Source organism: Prionailurus bengalensis, chromosome D2, assembly GCF_016509475.1.
Source record: "Prionailurus bengalensis isolate Pbe53 chromosome D2, Fcat_Pben_1.1_paternal_pri, whole genome shotgun sequence".
NCBI lineage: Eukaryota > Metazoa > Chordata > Mammalia > Carnivora > Felidae > Prionailurus > Prionailurus bengalensis.
The window spans coordinates 75411216-75417215 of NC_057351.1; positions in this window are offsets into that span (position 1 = coordinate 75411216).

Consider the following 6000-nt stretch of genomic DNA (forward strand, 5'->3'; position numbering starts at 1 on the left):
GGGGGTGGGGGTGGGGAATCCCTGGGTCTTATCTAAGTCATAAGGAGAAGGGTGGTTTGGGGCTGTTTTCCCAGAGAACAAAATGGTGAGAGGGACTCGCAGAGAGGTGAGCACAGGGCTCAGGTAAAATTCAACAATGTCACGTGTAAATGGTTTAGATAATTATAAAAATTTTTTTATTACATTTATTTATTTTTGAGAGACAGAGTAAGACAGAGCACAAGCAGAGGAGGGGTAGAGAGAGAAGGAGGCCCAGAATCCGAAGCAGGCTCCAGGCTCCGAGCTGTCTGCACAGACGTAGACCTCAAACCCACAAACCGTGAGATCATGACCTGAGCCAAAGTCGGTCACTCAACCGACTGAGCCTCCCAGGAGCCCCTGGTTTAGGTAATTATAAAACAAAACTAAATGTTTTTTAATTAAGTAGGTGTCACACCCAATGCAGAGCCCAAAGTGGGGCTTCAACTCAAACCCTGAGATCAAGACTTGAGCTGAGATCAAGAGTCGGATGCTTAATTTGACTGAGCCACCCAGATGACCCCAAAACTAAACGTTTTTAAAACAATCCCTAAAAATCAAAAGATGAGTAGAACAAATCTGTCTGGGTATGCAGTTGGTGTCATAACCACACAGAGAACATTTCCAAGTGGCTTTAAAAAAATTTTTTTTCAACATTTATTTATTTTTGGGACAGAGAGAGACAGAGCATGAACGGGGGAGGGGCAGAGAGAGAGAGGGAGACACAGAATCGGAAACAGGCTCCAGGCTCCGAGCCATCAGCTCAGAGCCCGAAGCGGGGCTCGAACTCACGGACCACGAGATCGTGACCTGGCTGAAGTCGGACGCTTAACCGACTGCGCCACCCAGGCGCCCAAGTGGCTTTAAAACACAGAAATGAGACGTGCATTCTTCTGGGCCATATCCTAAGGACAAAAAGAACTGCCAAAAAATGTTAAATTATCTTCCCTAAGCATATTGTTAGTAATAATATGTGTATTATTATTCCGCAATTCTTATATGTTATAGGGAAAAACAAGTAATTCTGTCAATGACATTAAGAACAAAAATTTTCAATGTAAGGAAAAATAATAAAAACATAAAGTCAAAGAAGTCAGGTAAAAGCAATTTGATACCAAAAAATTAACTTTCTCTTTAAAAAAAAAAAATGTGTACCCTTTAGAAGAAATGACCAATCTGGTGGCAGGGAGGACCATGGGTCCCAGATGGTGGCCTCAAGTACCATTTCCAACTTAAAAGCCATCAGGGCTCCCAGAGAAATGGCTGATTCCAAGTCTGGAGTAGGAAATGCCCGAGAGGAGCCTGGAGCATTTTGCTCATCCCAGCAAAAAGGACGTTATCAAAGATTGTTAGGATTGTGTCCAAAATACTCAGGAGCAACTTGAAGGCGTTCCCACTGGCCCAACAGGGGACAATTGGAGCATTAGTTAGAATAATAAGTGACAGAAATTAAAACACATTAAGCCTGTTTAAATCCAAGATCTCAAAATAAAATTTTCTTAAAAACAAGAACAACAACAAGAAAAACAAAAAAAAACCACCAGAGATGCCTGGGTGACCCGGTGTCGACTCTTGATTTTGGCTCAGGTCATGATCCCAGAGTCATGAGATCGACTGGGCATGGAGCCTATTTGAGAGTCTCTCTCTCTCTCTCTGCCCCTCTCCCCCACTTACACTCTTTCTCTCTCTAAAAAGAGTAAATATAGAAAATAAATAAATAAATAAATAAAAGCCCTGTTAGTCACCTTTAGAAAAGTCTAGGTGGGGAGCCTGGGTGGTTCAGTTGGTTAAGCATCTGCCTCTTGGTTCAGATCAGGTCGTGATCTTACAGTTGGTGAGTTCAAGCCCTGAGTGGCCTCCTCACTGACAGTGCAGACCCTGCTTAGGATTCTCTCTCTCTCTCTGTCCCTTCTCTGCTCACACATGCGCGTGCGTGTGCTCCCTCTCACTCGCTCTCTCTCAAAATAAACTTAAAAAAAAAGTCTAGAGAACTAACACATTATCTTGAAAACTAGTAAATAATGAGAAAGAATCAAGTCCCATTTGCCACCCGAATAGTAGATGGAGTTGATGCTGGCCAGGAATACAAGTTTAGTTTAACATTCAAAAGTCTATCAGTGTAATTCAACACATTAACAGAACAAAGAGCAAACATATGATCATCTCAAAACATACAGAAAAAGCATTTGAGGGAAAAAAAAACAACTGAGCGCTCATATATGATAAAAAGAAAATCTCAGAAAATTTAAGATAGAAAGGAATTTCCTGAACCCAGCAAAGCATCTAACATCATATTTGGTAGTGAAATTTTGAACACATTCTCTCTAAAAGCAGGAAAAAAGGAAAGACTTCTAATTAACACCAAATTAGAGGTTCTAACCAATGTATTACGGGAAAAAGGGTTTGAAAGACATAAGATTGGGAGAAACTAAGTAGAGCTGTCTATTTATGAATAACACAATTGTATACAAAAGAAATCCAAAAACAAAAAACCAAACGCAACACATGCACACATGAAATCGGATAAAGTCAGCAAGGTCTCAGGACACAAAGTCAATACATAGAAATCAATGCTGCACCTTTATATTTAAATTAGCAACAAACAAAATGAAATTTAAAAATTTATAACAGCTGAAAACATAAAACACCTAGGGATAAACTTAACAAAAAATGTAAAATATTTCTACGCCAAACGAAAACAATGTTGCTGAAAGAAATTAAAGAAGATGCACATACTCCCTGCTCATGAATTGGGAGACTCCATACTATAAAGATATCCATTTTTCCCAGTTTTAACTATAGATTCCAGGTGATTCTCATCAAAACCCCAGCAGGATTTTTTTTGTACAAATTGTTGGGTTTGTAGGATTCTTATTCCTTGTTCCTAAAAAGCTAGGGTTGCTAGTCTTTCTAAGCAACCACATCTCTGAGCCTCCCTCATTTCCTCAATACAAATGGATCTCTAGCCTCCTTGTGCTAATTCTGTCCTCTTGTGCAGATTGGGCAGCCATATTTGGAGCATTGTGTCTACACTGGGAGTGTGGACTCCCAATGAAGGTCTGATTAAGCTAAGTATGCACTTCGAAGGCGTGGACTGAAGTTAGTTTCCACACATGTATTATTCCACTGTTTGTACCAAAGTATTTCAAAGTAAACTACACACAAGATAACCCTGCGGGGAGGCAACGCCTCAGACCTCCAATATTACGGAGCTCATCTAAGCGTGGAAGAAACTGAACTTGACTTTTGCCCAAATGTGGAAGTAGAGGTTTTCAAAGCAAATAAATATTCAGCTACTGGGAGAAAATACACTCAGCAAGGCTAGGGAAAACATTTTACATTTAAAGTTGGTTTCTTGTGGGCCACCTAGAGTTAGGTCTTGCTTTTTTTTTATCCAATCAGACAACCTCTCTCTTTTAACTGGTATGTTCGGACTAATCACATTTAAAATAATTATACAGCAATTGCACCACTAGGTAGTTACCCAACGAATACAAAATACTAATTCAAAGGAATACATACATCCTGATGTTTGTAGCAGCGTTATCTACAATAGGCAAATTATGGAAGCAGCCCAAGTGTCCATTGAATGATGAATGGATAAAGAGGATGTGACACACACACACACACACACACACACACTAGAATATTACTCAGCCATCAAAAAAGAACAAAACCTTGCCATTTACAACGGCATGGATGGAGCTGGAGTACATTACGTTAAGCAAAATAAGTCAGAGAAAGACAAATACAATGTGATTTTACTCGTATGTGGAATTTAAGAAACAAAACAAATGAGCAAAGGGGGAAAAAGAGAGAGCGAGAGAGGCAAACCAAGAAACAGACTCTCACCTGTAGAGAACAGATGGTTACGGTGGGGGTGGGGGGTGGGGGGATGGGTTAAATAGGTGATGGGGACTAAGGAACACACTTGTTGTGATGAGCATTGGGTGATGTACAGAAGTTGCATCACTATATTGTACCTGAAACTAGTATTACACTGTATGGTAAGTAACTGGAATTTAAGAACATAAAAAATAATTATAAATATGGGTGGATTAAAATCTACCATCTTGTTTGCTATTCCACTTTTTAAAGTTTATTTATTTATTTTTGAGAGAGAGAGAATGAGTGGAGGAGGGAAGAGAGAGAGGGGGACAGAGGATCTGAAGGAGGTTCTATGCTGGCGTCAGAGAGCCTGACGTGGGGCTCGAATTCACGAACTGCGAGATCATGACCCGAGCTGAAGTTGGATGCTTAACCAACTGAGCCACCCAGGTGCCCCACTATTTGTTCTATTTGTTCTATTTGTTCTTTGTTTCTCTTTTCCTCCTTTTCTGCCTTCTCTGGGTGTAAGTGAGCATTTTTTGTGATTTCATTTAACTCCTCTATTGGATTATTTATGCCTCTTGTTAAAGATGGGTAGAGACAGGGTGTGTCTGACGGAGGGGGAGAGGAGCCCCCTCCACTAATGATGGGCCAGGAGGATGGGGAGAGATCTTCCTCTCCTCATACCTGCCTCCTTCTAATTCATTCTCAAAAAGGCATCCAAGATAGGGGCACCTGAGTGGCTCGGTCGGCTAAGGTCATGGTCAGCTCAAGACATGATCTCACGGTTCGTGGGTTTGAGCCCCTCATCGGGCTCCTGCTTGGGATTCTTTCTCTCTCCCTCTCTCTCTCAAAAGAAGTAAATAAACTTAACAACAAAAGGCAGCCAAGATAGAAAACTTGCTCCTCTGATGGGTTTTCCCCCTTGTAATGTGACATGAAGAATAAGCCTTCCCCCCACCACCACCTCAAGGGTTTGTCCCCAAGTGGAGGGTGGCCTCCAACAGAGAGAGAGAAGGGGGCAGGGAGCGGGGACACTGCAGACAAATTAGCTAGCAATTTAATTAACAAATTAATGAAGTAGAGAAAAGCTTCCAAGTTTCTGCCCATCTGCGTAAGGAGTGGGGCCGCTGTGGGGCCCGCTTTGTCAATGCGCCTGTTTCCCCCCATGGCTCTGCACACAGCATGGGAGCCAGGGGAAGGAGCAGCCCAGCATCAACACGTGAACACCCGGTCAAGAGCAAGGAGTCTGGGCAGATGATTCTGATTTTGCATTTGCAAAAGGTCCCCTTCCCAGATAGAGACCCGGGTCCCCCGGGCTCTGAGTGAGGATCGCTCCCTGGGACTTGCAGGTGGGCACCAATCCGTTACTAGTTACACACCTGAAGCCCGGGAGAAGATCTGGAGGCTTTCATGGAGGGGGGTTGGTGAAAAAACACTGGAGTGCTTGTACTGAAGCCCCCCCAGGGGGAGAATGTTCTGAGAAACTCAGGGCCTTGTCTAGATACTAGGTTCTTGAACTGCCCGAGCGGGCAAAAGTGGCCAGATTGGAAAACAAGGCCAATGTTCTGTTGTGACTGTTTGAAAAGTGGGTGGGAAGGGTAGGTCGGCTCTGGGCCCGCTCCCAGCAAAGGGTCCACCTTGACACAGGGCTTGGACTTGGGGTGTGTCCTTGAAGAAGCCCCCGGGAAGGACTGACTCTGCATCTTTGGGTCAAAGGAGCATATTCTGGGTCCAGTTTCAAGCTGTGCCTTCCCACCCTGTGGTGTAATTTCTTCTGGGTCCCACCTTCAGAGGGTCTGTTATAGATGCAGGGCCTCCTGGGAGAGGAGGGGAGACTGAGGGACTTGGGACCTTCCACACAAGTCCCCTCTGCAGCATTCAGGTGGTTTTAGAGAACAGGCAGGAGCCCACAGCCCAGAGAGAACCGTGGAGCCCACGGTTTTAGAGAACAGGCAGGGGCACGGGCCCAGACAAGGACAAGTGAGCAAAAAAGGGGTCTGAAGTGTGAAACAGATGCTTTGTGGATGACACCCCCCAAGCCTTTTTCTTAGTATACTGAAAGAAGGTGAGCTTCAAAGAGGGGCAGAGGGCTATAGACAGAATGCTCATTCCAGAGCACAGGCTAATCATGTCTCCTGCTGCGTAAAACAC